The 16,254-nt window shown below is 38.0% G+C and overlaps 1 protein-coding gene across 1 annotated transcript in view; it reads left to right on the top strand.

Annotated features, from left to right (window-relative positions):
• Dora (zinc finger SWIM domain-containing dorado) overlaps positions 1-16,254 on the top strand; it is a gene marked incomplete at its 5' end in the record, with an annotated part of 114,416 nt that overhangs the window by 80,090 nt on the left and 18,072 nt on the right. The gene's annotated exons all lie outside the window — the stretch shown is intronic.

The raw sequence follows: 16,254 nt of genomic DNA, 5'->3' as shown, positions 1-16,254 counted from the left end.
CGCTTTGTCCGTAGCCGCGACTCGCACGCCGATAAGTAACGCGGCTAATCGCTCATCGTAGCTCGCCCGGTGAGCTTGCGTGGTCTACTTGCACGGTAATTTTAATCGTCGATCAACTTTCTTCCTACTTTTTCCCCATTTTGGTATCTTCGCGATTTTTCGTGTTTCGATGATGACATTTTTTCAGATTCTTAGGCGAAGATGGTAGTGGGCTCAGAGACGATCGGTTGCGTTATTTCTTCGAGGTTTGGAATTTCGTTTATTGGGTCGACGCATTTTTTTTTAAGATTCTCAGATCGAACGATTGCAAGAAGCTCGGAGGCGATTAATCGCCATTGCCGTGTGTTTGCCATTCTCTTTATCGCGGTCGTTGCGTGAAGATTTCTATTGGCTTGGCAACTAAGTGATTGCGGATTTTGCCATTAGATGGTATTGACAAAATCCGCAATCACTTAGTTGCCAATCAAATAAATTGGACAGTACACGGTAGCAGGTCCAGAGTCGATTAATTGCGATTTTTCCGTGTCTGAAATTCTGTTTATTAGGTCGTTGCATTTTTGAAGATTCTTAGATTGAGCGGTATTAGGTTCAGAGAGGATTCATCGCAATTTTCCTATCTTTTCCTTTCTTTTTCTATCGTTGCGTTATGATTTTTAGAATAGATGATACATAGTAGATTAAGTTTTACAAATAGTTAGGTTCAGAGTTGAATTTAGTTGCAATTCTCGTGCCTTTGGAATTTTTCCATTGGAGTCATTGCATTTGTTAAGATTCGTAGATCGAATGACGGTAGAGAGTCGATTAATCGCAAGTTTCGTGCGTTTGGGATCTTTTTGTTGAAACGATTTTATTTTTTAAGCTGCTTCGGATACGCGGCAATAGATTGGAAGGGTAGATTAATTGAAATTTTTGTTTCTCTGAAATAATTTAGATAATTGCGTTTTATGCTTTTGACGTTAGGTGTTGCTAGCTTCAAAGTAGATTAATTCGATGTTTTGTTGCTCCGGATGTTTTTCATTGCAATAATCATATCTTTCTTTTTTTTATCGTTGTAAAGAGTATGGATTCATTTTTTAATAAATATTATGTGGGTGGAGTGGATAATACGGAATTCTCAACCGTGGTTTATTAAATTGGAAATCTATACGTTACTAATATATTGGTTTTTATTAACTACACCGCGTTACAGTAACGAATTAAAATAAAATACAACAAAACCTAAAAATCAAATTTTTCTCCATAGAATTGTTTTGTTTAAATCGATCGACAATGTACAATAAAAGAATAAAAAGTTTAAGGGGGAAAAATGTGGAACGTTGACGGGAATACAGAATTTCTGTCGGTATAAAATTCTCAGTGTGTGAATTATCCAGCGACCTGGTCCTTCCGCCGCAACAATTTCCTCAACTTCCGGATACGGACAGCGAGCGTCGTTTTAACGCGAGTACCTTGCTGTTCGCTGGCCCGTTCCCTTTAACATCTCCTAACTCTTCGCTTCACGCTGTTGACTTTTATTTTTTCCACAGTCGTATATTTCTTTTAGTAAAAGAATTAATACGATTTTATCAATCGCTTGCATTTTTATATTCTAAATGCTACTGTTAAATTTACAATCAATTTATTACACACACGTTAGAACAAAAATTATTACGCTCTAAAAAAATGTTAAATTATTTCACGAACTTCTTCGTGCAAAATTTAACAACGTTTAACTGTACCATAGCTTTTGGAAACGAACTATGATATATACCGAGAATCTTTTTACTTTAGAACAGATCATTCTAATAAATCTAGAATAATAGAATCGATTGTTAGAAAAATGAAACGATATATCAAATCCTATGGAAATATGTATCGAGTCGTATCATTTAAATTATCGAATGCTTTGAAATAACAACGGTTAGAGTTTCGCCAATAAAAGCAACGATATTTTACGTGCTCCAACCTATACAACAGCTGAAACAAAAACGTGCGAGAAATATACTGCCCCGTTTGTACATTCCAGAGTTATAATTCCATTATAACAAATCAAACGCTGTTCATGCGATAGCAGTCGTTGATCGAGAGGAGAGAAGGAAAAACAAGGCCATTTTTCCGACGTCGTTTTCGTGATAACGACAACCTACACGTTCCGAACGTTTCAGCGCGTCTCGTTTTATTTTGCATTTCAAATGACCCGCGCCAACTCTTCTCGTCGAGCACCGTCAAAAATTTCGTGACAGAGCGGAACTTTTCTTCGGGCCATTGTTCCCTGGACTGCGCCGTAAATTAAATATGATTCACGACACGGTCGACCCGTTAAAAATTTCCACGTATAGGAAAGATAAAGCGTTCTATGGTTCTCGTGGCTACCAGCCATCTTGAACCTACGAGAGCTACCTACAACTTGGCCGTCGAAACTTTTCGACTCGTTTAACCGTGAACTTTCTGTCGATTTATCTTCCGTTCGCAACTTTATCGATCTACTTCCATCGCGTTGGCCGTTGTACGAATAATTACTAAAATAAAACGCGTAGAAAATCTGAAAATTTATCGCCAAGATTCCAATATTTCTGTCGAAAATGACGACGTGAGTTCGTGCTCGCCATCCATATGCGGATGCGCTAGTTACAATAAATAGTTCTGGATATAATCAATAAGTCTAAGATGTTCTTTTGTTTTTATCCCTAGTCCGTGTAGGAAAGTGCAATAAAGGTTTTTCGACTCAGAACGGTGTGATAGATTTATCCAAAGAATAAAATAATAGCTGTTGTGATCCTACCTCTGAATACAGAAATAACAATAATTTCTCGTTTCTTTTATTACGTGCTGTTAGGTAAAAATGTACGTAGAAATCGCTTCTGTGGATTATCAGTAGAATTTGAATGTGCAAGATCGCACAGAGTGTACGTAATATGAAAAGCTATATAAAATATACGAAGCGTAATGTATCTGTATATTCGTATAAACTGTGATGTTTGATAGGTAAAACATTTTTCTGCCGTGATCCTATGATTTTAATTGTGTTCTCAAAAATATGAATTTCCGTATAAATCCGTAGCTATCGATTATTATGGACGCGAGCAATGGAAAATTATAATTTGTAGATTATAGTTTGGTGCATTTTGACGTAGCTTTAATAGATCCCTTTATTTTACACCTTCGTGGGTCTTCAAATTTCTCCAATCTTCAAAAAATTCTTTCGTATCTATTTTAGTTTTATATCTGTAATATTCTTAAATCTTCGAAGATTGGTAATTTAATAGGCGAAATGAAGTACGAATTACTGGAATTCTCAAACTTGTACATTTTTCCTAGCAATAATTATTGAACGGCGATAATTAACACATGGTAGAGTGTGTCGATAGAAGTCTAAACCGAGTACAAATTGTGCGAACAGAAATGGAATGAAAAATTCCACGTACGATCTACGGAAGATCAGAAAAATTTGAGAAAGAAATGGATGATGTTTCAGCGGCGATATGTAGGATGTAAAATTTGTATCCTGATTTTCTACTTTTATAACAACGTCACAAGGTGGAAGTAGTACGAAACGTGGAAATTTCACGACGTCGATTCCGAAAGGGATTCGAATGTAATAAAGGCGCGCCGGGTCGAACGCGAAAGTTTGCAATCGTTTCCCATTTCCACGACATCTCTTCGTCCATGTACCATATTTTTTTTTTTTTACTCTTTTTTTCATCGAATTTAGCGAATGCAACAAAAGCGTCGAGCGTAACAGGGTTACGAGGATGGCGCGCGCAATCGTTTTCAATTTTCGCAATTGTGCCGCGCGACGAGTGCTACGTGTTTTCCATTCGAATTACAAGCTTTCGATGTATGAAACAACTGTTCAAAAATGTCCGAAACCTGTGAAAAGGAACGTACGGGGAGGAAGAAGGAACAAAAGTTTCGAACAAAAACGAGCTTTTGAATATCGTTCGCTTTTAACAATGTTGCACAGTTTTAAAATGATTGTCGTAGTCTGATCGCGAAATAGTCAGACACACTGTAACTTGGTATTTCGCTGTCTGTGTTACTGTATGAAGACCACATGGAAGAAATACGATTTTATTCCCCTTAATTTTCTCTTGTTTGTGATTTGCTGCCTAAAATGAAATATTTTAATGCTTCATTATAAAACATTCGAAGAGGAATAATCGCGTACTTGTGCAATAAAACTAAGAAACGAACAGAAAGTGGAATTGACCAGTTTGGCTTCCGAGAAGCTTCTATATTAACCGATATTTTTTCTTCTTCTCATGTGACATGATTTTTACGATGAATCGTCTTACGTATCGTGGATTTTTTCAAGGAAGGCGCATGCGTAAGTTTCGCGGTAAAAAGATTACGAAGATTTGTCGAGTGATTTGGTCTCCTAAGTGAAATAATCTGATTTGCTGATGAAAATTTCATCGTTACTATCTGTAAAATATACGTGTTACAATTCGGAGAGATTCGGTTCCTTAATTTTCGTATCGAATGAAGCAAGTTTTCACATCTGTGCGTCGTTCCAGCGGATGTTTTTGGCATTGAAAATACAGAAGGCAAGATTTTTAAACGCGCAGTTTGTAATTTTTATTTCCAGACAAATGGAAGAGGGGGAGGGCAATTACACAGGTGCCTAGAGAGGAGATAATACGCGATACTCGAGCTGAATTCACTATTTAATTAAGCCACTTAATGCGCCTCCGTAGCTTCCGCTGGCAACTTCGAGCAAATATCTCGTTAGATTTAAGTAGCTCTGCTTGTTTTCTCACAAACGTTGTAATTCCAGTTCGGTATCGTTCTTCCTTTTGTTTGCTATGCGAACGGGGAGCTTTGGCGAAAGAAGAACACAGAAAAACGAGAAGCAGACGGACGAAAGGAAGCGAACTAGCAGAAGAAAAGTTAACTTGTCATTTCAATCGTCAATTTCACGCTTTTGTTAAGTACGAACGACGTTATATTTACATTTACAACGATTAAAACTGATTTAGCCTTGTCGTTTCATCTTTCGTAATTTCGAATTTTGAGTTTGTAATCGTAAAAATTTCTGATTGAACGACTCGGTAAATAGATTAAGAGTTATTTCTTTTTTCAAGAATCAGTATACTTGGAAACATTAAAAATGAATAACTGTGACAGTCTGTTTATTTAAAACGTCTTATGCAACGTTTCTTTCATTAGTCAAGATACGTCGAAATACTCAGAGCTCCCAGTGTTTTTAACTTTCAAGCGAAGTTACATTACGCAAGCTTTTATAAAATGCCGACTACTTATTTTAAGCCGCACGAACACAAAAGAAATGGTCCAAAAAAAAAAAAAAAAAAAGATAAGACCCCAGCTTTATTCCAGCTTTGAAATTTTATTTCCATTTTAACCGACGAGAGTGGCATACGTATTCATAAAGATTCAGATATTAAACATTTAAATTAAAAAATTGCCATTTTACAAAAGTTGTCATTTGCTAGTTTCCTCTTAAGAAGCCTAAGATTAAATTTGGCTAAAGTATAGTATCCGGACTGCAACATTTCTCTATCCTAACGTGTTTCTTCGGCTGTATCGTAGACGAGTATTGTAAAGACGAAAATGAGGCTCATTTTTCACGGTTTTGTGAAAATGCACGCTTTTGAAAATTCGCTTTCACCAACATTTAGTCGACAAGCCTGTTAATTGTAGAAATCTGCGTAAGACCGTGATCATACAGAAGCGGTAAACGACAAAACGAACGATGGTGTACGATTAATGCCAATCTTTGTCTCACGACAAGCGGAAAATAAAAAATAATTCAAATCCAATATTCAAATGCATACAGAGTGAGCCATACAGTAAATTAAGCGTACGAAATTTTAAAAGGGGTATCGTCAAGACCCACGAGGACGTCGCACATCAACAGGTTGTCCGATATTTTTTACGTCTTATTTCCATGAAAAACGACCTTGTTTCCGACTTCGACGACCTCGAAAATCCCTAAAAAGCGTCATTCTAGCCGAATATTTTGTAGTCCGAATGCTATGCTACAACGTCAAATTTAATTCCAGAAACTTTAGCAGACGTTTCTCGATCGATCGTTTCGCCAATGAATTCTTGTCACGATGAATCAACGAACACCTTCGTCGACGTTCGATTCGATCCGCCAATACGATGTAATTCCTTGGTCTTTCCACGAAACACCAGACACAGAGACAGAAACAGACAGAGAGGGAGAGAGAGGAGAGAGAGAGAGAGGAGAGAGAGAGAGAGAGAGCGTTTGTGTGTATGAGAAAGAGAGAGTAGGGTAGGCGATGGCGTGAACAGGGATGATTCCTTCAATCGAGGTCAAGTTGCCTGACTGCAGAGGGGGAGCAAAGGCCATTTACACATAGACGAAGAGCCGCGCGTGTGAACGTGAACGTTGGCGCTCGCGTGAAAGCACTCGATTGCTTTAACGTCGAACGATCCGACGATTGTCTTCGCTTTCGACGGTGCTTTCGACGATCCTGATCGACGAGACGTTTATCAGGAACATTTAAATGCATGAAATCGCTGATCATATGCAGATTTCAGGGAAATTTCGAGCGTAATTTTGGACATCAATTTCTTTTTTTTTTTACAAATTTTGTAATTGATCGATTGGTCGAGATCGAATTTTAGAATATCATAGCGATGTTCGTGTGTAGCGATATTACGATGGAAGAATACTATATAGTCTACTATACTATATGTCTATGTCATAACGTAAATATCGCAGATTTGGATGTCACGTTCGATTATACTCGATAAATTTTCGAACTCGATTTTCTCGTAAACTAAGCCTTAAGTGAAACAAATTTTATTCCATATTTTGTCCTTATTTTTTTTATAAGGAATCACCTCGTGTCCGCTTGTACACGTCATTCGGCCACACCCTGTATGTGAGTACTGGCAAAGTACGTAAATATTTGAAACGGAAAAAGGCATCTGTTACTGGGAAATATTACATATGTTCGGATAACAGAGCGTTCGGATATTAGGGTGTTTGGATAATGGATGTTCGCGGTGTTCGTATAAGGGAGGCTCGACTGTACTTAATTTCACATTTTAATTTCATTTCACGGTCCAATACCTTCCGAAAGAATCGGTTTGTACTTCTAAACTATGTGTAACGATAATCAAAATTGATTTAATTTACGTACAAATAGAGAAGAATCGACAATTTTTTTAGTTAAGTAACTAACTTAAAAAGATCGTAGAGTGGGTGGAGATTTAGTACGTAAAAGACGAAACATCGATAATTTATATGTTTGGTAGAAATTTGTGGGCGTATTTTTAATAAATTTTATGTATTAGATTTATCAGAAACCGTAACACAGTTAGTAGTTTGATCTCGTACGATTGATTATTGGGTTTGACTCGATGAAAGACCGGTTGGTGGTTGCAAATTCTGCAACAACATGTCGTTTCAGCTTCGTTACCGCGTAAAGTCTGTCACTGACGGGAAGTTGCGGCTTCGATCGTCGGGAAACGAACCGAAATTACAGTTTATCAAAGGAGAAAGCCGCGCAATCTGGTAGCGACGCGAGCCAGCCAAGTTTCGATCGCGGTTGAAAGGCATTTCTCTCGTTTCCTTGTGGTGAAAACTTCTCTGGCAATTTGTACCTTTCGCCACGGTGAAAAATTCCCCTGGCCCACTTCGACAGCCATCGATTCTCAAAGAACTTACCTCCCTTACGAAATCTCGCTTGGAAATAATTCACCCAGCAATGTGTGCTTCTCCGTGGAAACGGATAGACGTTCAATTGTCATGTCCATGATCGAAAATTTAAAATTATATCGATGGATTCACTTGGAAATAGATTCGAAACGATGGCATCTTATCTATTATTTTTTTCCATTAATTCCAAAATATCGGTTATTTTAGAAAGATTAATAGACAGATTATCATTTTCCGAAGATATTAGCAGTTAACGTTAGTCTTACCTAGCACGGCCAAATGACCGGTTTCAAAATGTAATTTAAAATTGTACTATTATTTGCATTTCTTTTCTTCGTCTAACTTTACGTAAATTCTTATGCTAACAAAAATTGAGAAATTGATTAATCGGATAATATAAGGATTCACATGAAGTTAGACGAACAAAAGAAATAACAACGAATATACAATTTTAACTTAAATTTTGAAATCGGTCGTTCGATCGGGTCTGGCAAGATTAACGTTAAACAAATGAAGTTTAATTTGGAAACTGATTTGAATCGACGGAGTCGCATAGAAATTCAGAAATTCCTATAGTTTTCAAAAATTGACGAGGATTCTACATAAATACGTAAAAATGACACAAATCGATATAATCAAATTAGATTAAGTGAATGGACGTTATAAAAAGACTGACACAACCAAGTCCCTTTCAGAGCTGCGAGATGAAAAATAACGATAAAGGCTTAGGCGACTAAAGAAAAAATTCCAGTGATAGAAATAAAAATGGAACGTTCGTTTAATCTCTTTTTGAGATTAATAATAGCGCAGACGATGAATACGACTAAGAATCAATGGACGTTAAATGAACGTTTGTTTCGAGGTGATTCAAAGGCAGGACAATTTTCAGCGGAAATCTGGTCTGTTTCAGTGGGACAGCAGTCGGCGCGCGGAGTACCATTTTAATTTGAATCGGGCGTCACGGAAACGCGACCATCGTTGCACGATAGCAAACGCCCTCATGGGGCGTGCTCGTAAAAACTTTTAACGTAATAAAGGAAGTTCCGCGCTGTCTCGTTGCTTCCTTCGGCGCCGGATGAAATTGCACTCGGGGCGAGTGTGTACCCTCGCCCTCTCGTTCCATCCTCCTCGAATATCTTCCAGCCAGCCAGTTTATCGCCATTTCGCGATCGTCCGTTTCTTGCGGCTCTTTCGAGTTCCGTTGCCACTCTATTCGCTCGAAATCTTCTATCCAGCATTTTTTCGCTTCTCTTGCTACTTGTTGAAACGTTCCAAGTTCTGTATGTTTTAAGCAGAGGCGGATCGAAACTTGACTTTTAGATTCGCGAAACTTGGACACAAAATTTGACCAGATCTCGAAACCCTGGAAATCTGGAACATTTATGTTTTCTCTCTTTCTTCCTTTTCCAAGGAGTATCTATTTTGTCACGAAGCGAAGTTTTAATAAAGCTTTCTTGCAGCAAATCAAGCTACGTCCGTCGGTGCGAGTGATTCTAACAAATCGGTTAAATTAAATCAATTGAAATGAATTTACGGTCGAGGACTGGAAACTCGTTGAATTTCGAGCGGTTTCGAGTGTATACATTCGGATAAAGATATATCGTACAGGTTGTTACGAAACAACGAGCGAATATTTTTCATGGACCGAAGAGAAACGGAGATGTCACGACAAAACAACGAATCTCTGTTTCTTCTGTCTTTCACTCTTCGTAGATGATCGGGTATCCTAAGTCTATTGATCATTTCACAGGACATCTGACGTTTTGAATTTTAAAGGAATTTTATTTTCGCTTGGTACTTACACAAGGAAATTCCATATTTTTCCCCATAAACGTGTTTTATTTGTAATTGAAGAAAGATTTTAGAGAGTGGTGTTTTTAAGAAGAAAAGTGGATGTTGGAACGGAACACGATGTGAAAATGAATTTCATGATAATTTACGTATCGATGATATACCGGAATGCTTGAAATTATTTATAGGTTTTTTGATTTTTTCTACTACCAATCGTAAGAACAGAGAGCTGATATTACGAAATGCTCACGATGAAGATCCGATATTATCCCTGTTTTCTCAAACTCACGCTACGCCTAGTTTTCTGTATTCTTGTGAAATAACGTTGGGACGGATGGTTCGCGTGACGGCCATTCGCAAGCAGGATTTACCGAGACCCGACGACCAAGATTTTCAAGGATCATCCTTCCCTCGAGTTTCGAAAGATTCGGGGACCTAATACGAAATTTACAAGCGGTACGTGCATCGGTTCTGGCGATCTCGTCGCTTCGACAAAAGTTCGCTGCATGGTAACTCGTAGTTTGCCATCTTTCATCCTTTCGTAAGAAGCGGCAATGGATACACGGTCTTTCTGAGCGAATTCGCTCGCTCTGGCTATCTTCTTTGTTTCTTGGAGAAGAAACTTCCGTTTGTGGAGAAAGAATTTAACGTGCAAGTCGTTTGGTTGGAAGGTCTCCTTAGAGGAAATAATTTGAAAAGCAGGCGAAGAACGCGAACCGGCGACAAAGTTATCCGAAGAATCTCGAGGAGAAAATTCGGTGCTCGCGATGTTCTATCGGAATTTTTCGGATCGAGAATATTCCTCGATATTGGACACGATGGCGGACCGGTTCTCTTTCGCTTTCTTTTAATTAAATTCTGTTAAGCGTAGAATACCATCCATATTCCACTTTTCTTCTTGAAATCTTAATGTCACCCTCTAACGCTTTTCTACTTGCGGGTCGAACGTACTTATCGAGAGAGAAAGACGGAATTTTCTTCCGTAAATGCCAAGGAAAACTAAAAATTCTGTTTACAAACCCATCGTCTTATTATTTGTCAATTTTAATGCACCAGTCTGTCCTTAAAAAGGACCAATGGCCTTTAGACCATCGTTCTACTCGTCTCGCTCTAATCCTGTCGAGCCTTTTTGTCGACTATATACTCTTGCTAATTCCTGTGATAACAAAATTGACTTTTCCTGGGAAATATAAATACGTTAAAAACTTCGCTTTGCGATGTACCGCTCGATGACGGTGCCTAGTTACTCTGCGCTAAACCCATCTGTTTTATCGTCTTTGTTTCCTCCATTCTTCGTTCTTTATTGTTTCTCTGTATCCTCACTTGCTCATTTGATACCATTTTTCTCTTCTTTCTACGACTTCGTACGCGATTGTCCTCATCAAAAAATTGTCTTACCAAAAATGATTCGATTCGTTTAATAAATTATAAATTAGATAAAATCGAACTGAAATTAATTTTCACAGTTTACTAATAATACAATTTACCTTTAAAGACCAAAACTGTTCGTCTACATATAATTTTCTAAAATACAGTTTAGAGATGATAAAGGTGAGACAGTCGCACGAGTGAAAACTAGCCGTTCGAGGGTTAAAAAGGAAATTTGAGGTGTTTTAAGGAGTTAGTCGCGACAGACGACGTCGACCAACTTTCGTGAGAATCGCGAGACGGTTTTTGCGCGGGCTGCACGCAACAGTCTGGCCAGGGGAACGTAACCAACCCCTTATTGATTTTCCCTGTCGACAGAGGTGTAAGTTTAAGCTTCGAAGAAGGCCATGTGTAGCCGATGGCGCGTTACCTCTGCAAAATAAAAGCGACAAATCGATGCAAGAGCAATTTATCGTGTGACAACGGTGCGCGCGTTTAAATGTCGCGTTTACACGATGGGATACGCCGCGCGGTTCGAGCGAGTAAACGAGTCCTCGATTGATCGTTTTCTACAGAGTAAAAGAGATCTTTCATCGCTCAATTCCGTTAACTTCCTGGAACAATGAACATTCTGGGCTATTTTTCCTTTTATCGAAAAATAAATCGCTTTGGGTTATTTTACCGCAATCTCTTTGTCTCTCTGGCAGATGTGGATGGGAATAATCTGCAGGAGATGATCGGAGAAAAAATTATGAATATCAAATACGAGGTCCAACGTTCCTCGGTCAGAGAAACATCGTCGTAGTAATACATCTTTTATCTGCAAACGTGATAGCAGGTTTTGTTTTTAAAAAAGTATTAAATTCGCTGCGAAAGCTGAAAGATTGGAGGAAAATATTTGAATATTTTCAAAGATCAAGTGCAAAGAGGAAATGAAAAGAAAAAAATTCCTGAGAGATAAGTTAAACCAGTTGATGAAATTATGCTATCAATTTCCGAGGAAATATTAATTTTATTTTTTTCTGTTTCATTTCGAAATGCAAGCGTAATTTTTTTCCGTTCTTTCGAAGGCAAAGGAAAAAATTCTCTGGCTCGCACAGGCCGAGTCGAGTCGTATGGATATTCCAACACTTTGCAGAAATTTCCATCACTCTTCCCCTTTGTTTTTCCTGCAAATGTTTGGCCGATCGATCGCGAAAACGTTCCCGCAACGCGTGCCGTCAGACAACCCCGTCATCCTGAATGTTCAACCTGGACATAATCGTTAGGGTTTGTAGCGTTGTATCTTGTTTTACAATTTCCATTTTAAAATTACAAATCTCTAAGAAGAATTAATAAACTTCGATAGTGAAAAATACAACGAACAATTGTACTAACATTCTTCAGGAGAATTGAAGTTGATGATTAATCAATTATGTATTCATTTATGTAGTTTCTACAAATCGTTCAACCAAATTTTCTACTTCTGTTTTATAAAATCTTTATTATAAATAGTTTTTAGGTTCGAAAATTAAAAAAAAACCACGTGTCTATGAAATGAATTTCTCTGAAATAATTTCACTGAAATAAGGGAATTCTCTACCTCAACGTTTCTTCAGCCTAATCCGATATTCGAATTTCGTAAGCCTCTAACCTTCCAACGAAAAGAAAAGACATCGCAAATCTGTCTAAAACATCTCGATTGTTTATTTTATATAAAGTCGCTCGTGTCTATTTTCAACCTAAGATAATACTCCAATCTTAACTTTAACTAACTTAATCCTAAACTTTAATGTACCAATAAAAAGAAGGAAAAAGAAACAAAAAAAAAAAAAAGGCGAAAAGGATAAGAAAGGTTTAAAAAAGTTTCTAAAGAAAACAGACGAGAAAGTTTCCAAATAATGTACGAGAAAAAGCAACGAGTAAAGGCAACTGGTTACGAGGTTAAAGAGACAACACGGAGGAACGTGAAAGATGAATGGAGAGTAACATCCGGTCGCTATCCTAGCGGCGTCGAAACGAAGAACGAAGACGGTCTTTGGTTTCTGGCCTGCGGATGCTCGCTAATCAAATAGAAATTGAATTTCCATTAATAATAGGCCGCAACGTGGTAACGTGATTTCCGGGCATATTGAGCGAGCTTGGCAGGCGCGCGAGAATGATAAAGCTTTTGTCTTAAATGGAGGATAGAGTCGGTGGCGCGGCTGTGTTACCGCGCGCATCCAGCAAATGGGATTAAAACGATAGAACGCGTCGCTCGACCGCCCTTAAGGATACCGTTAATCCTGCTTACCTCGTAGAAATTTTCTGTTTACACGTGTACTCCCACCGACCAGCTAAAATTCTCTTTCCTCCGAATAAGACCAATTATTTTAGAGAATTAAATGTCGCATCTGTACAGTTTATGGGTAACACGGTTATTCATGGGATGTCAAGGATTTGATCTGTACAGGGATCTATATAGTATCAAATGTTATTTAAGAATTGTCTCAGAAATCTATAATTTTGAATAGTTGTACTAATATTACTAATAGTACTATGCTAGTGGTATTAGTATTGTTAATAGATTTGAATAATGGTATCATCGAATATTAATAAATTTGAAGGATTTACGTAGTATCGGATATTATTTAAATAAAATTGTTAACGTTGACGAATTTAGATAGTAGTATTGATATCGCTAACAGATTTCAGGGCTATTGGTATTGTTAAAAGATTCGAATAATATCATTGTTTGATTACTGTACTTGTCTAAGCATTGATTAATTAACTGCGATTCGCGAGCGTTTTAGCGATTACAATTTTGTAAAGTTTGATGACGAAATTATACGAACGAATGATACGTAAAAGTGATCGCAAATTGAATGAGCGAAATTAAAGACTAGAGACGTTTCGTAGATGACAAGGATACCTAGGATATTAGGATACAAGGATATCTACAATATATTCGATATACAAAAGATATAAAATGTGTAAAGTACTCGTGATGATATTATAAAGTTGAATGACTTGTCTTGGAAAAGTTAAACTGCGAACCACTTTCAGCCGAAGTAATTGATCCAACTTTTACGTAATAGGACATTCGTAGATGGATATTTATCTTGAAAGACGAAGAATATATTTTCGCAAATTTATCGCAAGAGTATAATCGCAATGCAAATTTTTACAAATAGCGCGATGTTATCTTTTCGCGTGTCTCGTTTTATGAAGTCGGTCAACACGACTTCTGAACGGCTCGTATATTTTCTATTTCGTCATCTTTGCTATTTTTACCACTTTCGCTAAATTATTCGTGAAACAACGCGCTGCATAAAACTCAACTTGCATCTCATTTGAACGACGCGCAAAGTTTCCATCGAAACGCAACACCAACCAATTAGACAGGGCGCTTCGGGCTATGATTTCAACCGGAAGCCAGCGAGTGTAGAGGGTTAATTTAAATTAACTTCATTTATGGGGCGCGTTGTTGCTGGCCTCGTATCGACAGAATCGAATCTGTCGAGCGGAGGATTTCGTTGAATATATAACCAGATAGAAGTAAGTCATTAAAATGCACGTTGAATGCGCTTCGAGCTGACCTAACGGTCGACCAGCGCAATTATGTAACACCGTTTGAAATTGTTAATGAGTCCGCTTTCATTATCACGCTCATTAAGGCTACAGCTGTGGTTATAGTCGCGGGGAGAACGAACAGACAGGAAAAAGAGAGACGCCTAGCCGCACAAGCCGTCGCTCAACCGGTCACAAACCGATTCTAATTGAATACAATTTAACCGTGAAATTAACGCAAAACCGTCGCGTTCACTGGATTGTTGCACCAGATCTATCGGCATTCGCTTCGTCTTTCGTTACGTGATCGATCGCTGCTGGAAATAGAGTCTAGGATTGCACAGACGAATTGTGCAATTATTTTTATTTGACGGTGACACTGAAATAGGCGACAAGAATTTTAGACGTTCGGATACTGAATACCTCGTTCGAATTCTAATCTCTTATTTGTTTAAATATTTACACGAATCTCTACTTTCCAGTAGCGGAAGTGTAAAGGTTGTTTAGTCGTGTTCAACTCACGTCGGGGCTACCAATTTGTAGAGGTTTATGTGTAGAGGATGGTTGGTCGGTGAGGTTTAGTGGACGAGATTGCTCGTTGTTGAAACCGTCGAATATATTTAAAATGATAAATTAGTATACAGATAATGTTCGCAAAGATGCTTGTACTAACCGATTAGCTAAGACAGTGTATGAGTCGTAAAATAGGATCGCTAATGACTCGTTAATTAGATCGCTGATAATTCGTTGATAACTGATTGATAACTGATCGACGACTGTAACTCATTTCCTTGCGGTCGCGTCCGCTTATTTTTATTCTGGTCGAGGGAGAGTCGGAAAATTCAAATTCGTCTTTGTTCGACGCTTGCACGTAGCAGCGACATTATTTTGTTCGGAGTTTATTTATTGTTACATTACGCGTATCATAACGATCTTGATACTCCGAGGCAAAACAACGACATGATTTGAATTGTCCTCTAACTCATGTGCCGCTACAGAGGTATAAATATTCGTCTGCAAAAATCATAAAATCCCAATGTAATTCTTCTTTCTAAAAATTCCGAACCTTATTTCTCATTTTGAATATTATCAAATTCTAGTCGATATTTCATGATGGAAAATTCGCTGTAAATTTCCTATGGATCACTTACGAGGAAGGTTAGGTAAATTAAAAAGCTTATGGAACTTTCCGCACAAGTACGTCATCCGTAATGCAATTTTATTTTTCGTTGATGAATTTTTCAAAAAATTGTTTACGCAGTTTACTAGCCCACGCAATGAAACGTTGTAGCTTTTGCTTGAACTTTTCTTCAGATGTCTTTCACCAAATATTTCTCAAATGAGAAAATTCAGAATTGTTATCGGGATGTGTGATTCCACCCCTTAAAATCGAATTACGACACCAACGAAAAATAGTGTCGTATTACAGATGACGTACTTTGCTTGTATGCAAAGTTTCATAAGTTTTTGAACTTTCCAGTTTGCCTGACTTTTCTTGTTAATGCCATCAATTACTGCAACAAGATCGTGCAAAGAAACCCGGACGACTGATATGCGTATCAATAAAATTATCGACGCCGTTTATTATCGGAGTTGCTCATCTCATTGATTAATTCGCACCGCGCTACTCACTCGCGCTTCTTTACAAACCTTCTGCCATTTATTAATTCGTATTCCTGTTTTTGTAATGATTCTTGTTGTTCTGCAGTACCACTACGCGTTTCTAATCTACGATCGCAGGTTTGCGATAAAAACCTCGTCTTCTTGTCGGGATTTTACCTTTTTCCTTTTTTTCCGTCTCCTTCCTTCGTTAGCTGGCACCGTGTTCTCGAAGGAAAAACGCGGCAAAGCCACGATTCCGACCGACAAACGCTGTTATAACGCGAAACAGATGGCCGGAAGAGAGAAAGAGGCCGATTATTTTTGCATCGACG

Source organism: Bombus flavifrons, chromosome 7 (genome assembly GCF_040668555.2).
Source record: "Bombus flavifrons isolate JBK064 chromosome 7, iyBomFlav1_principal, whole genome shotgun sequence".
Taxonomy (NCBI): domain Eukaryota; kingdom Metazoa; phylum Arthropoda; class Insecta; order Hymenoptera; family Apidae; genus Bombus; species Bombus flavifrons.
The sequence above is the reverse complement of the archived record's forward strand: the minus strand, read 5'-3'. Positions and strand labels throughout refer to the sequence as shown.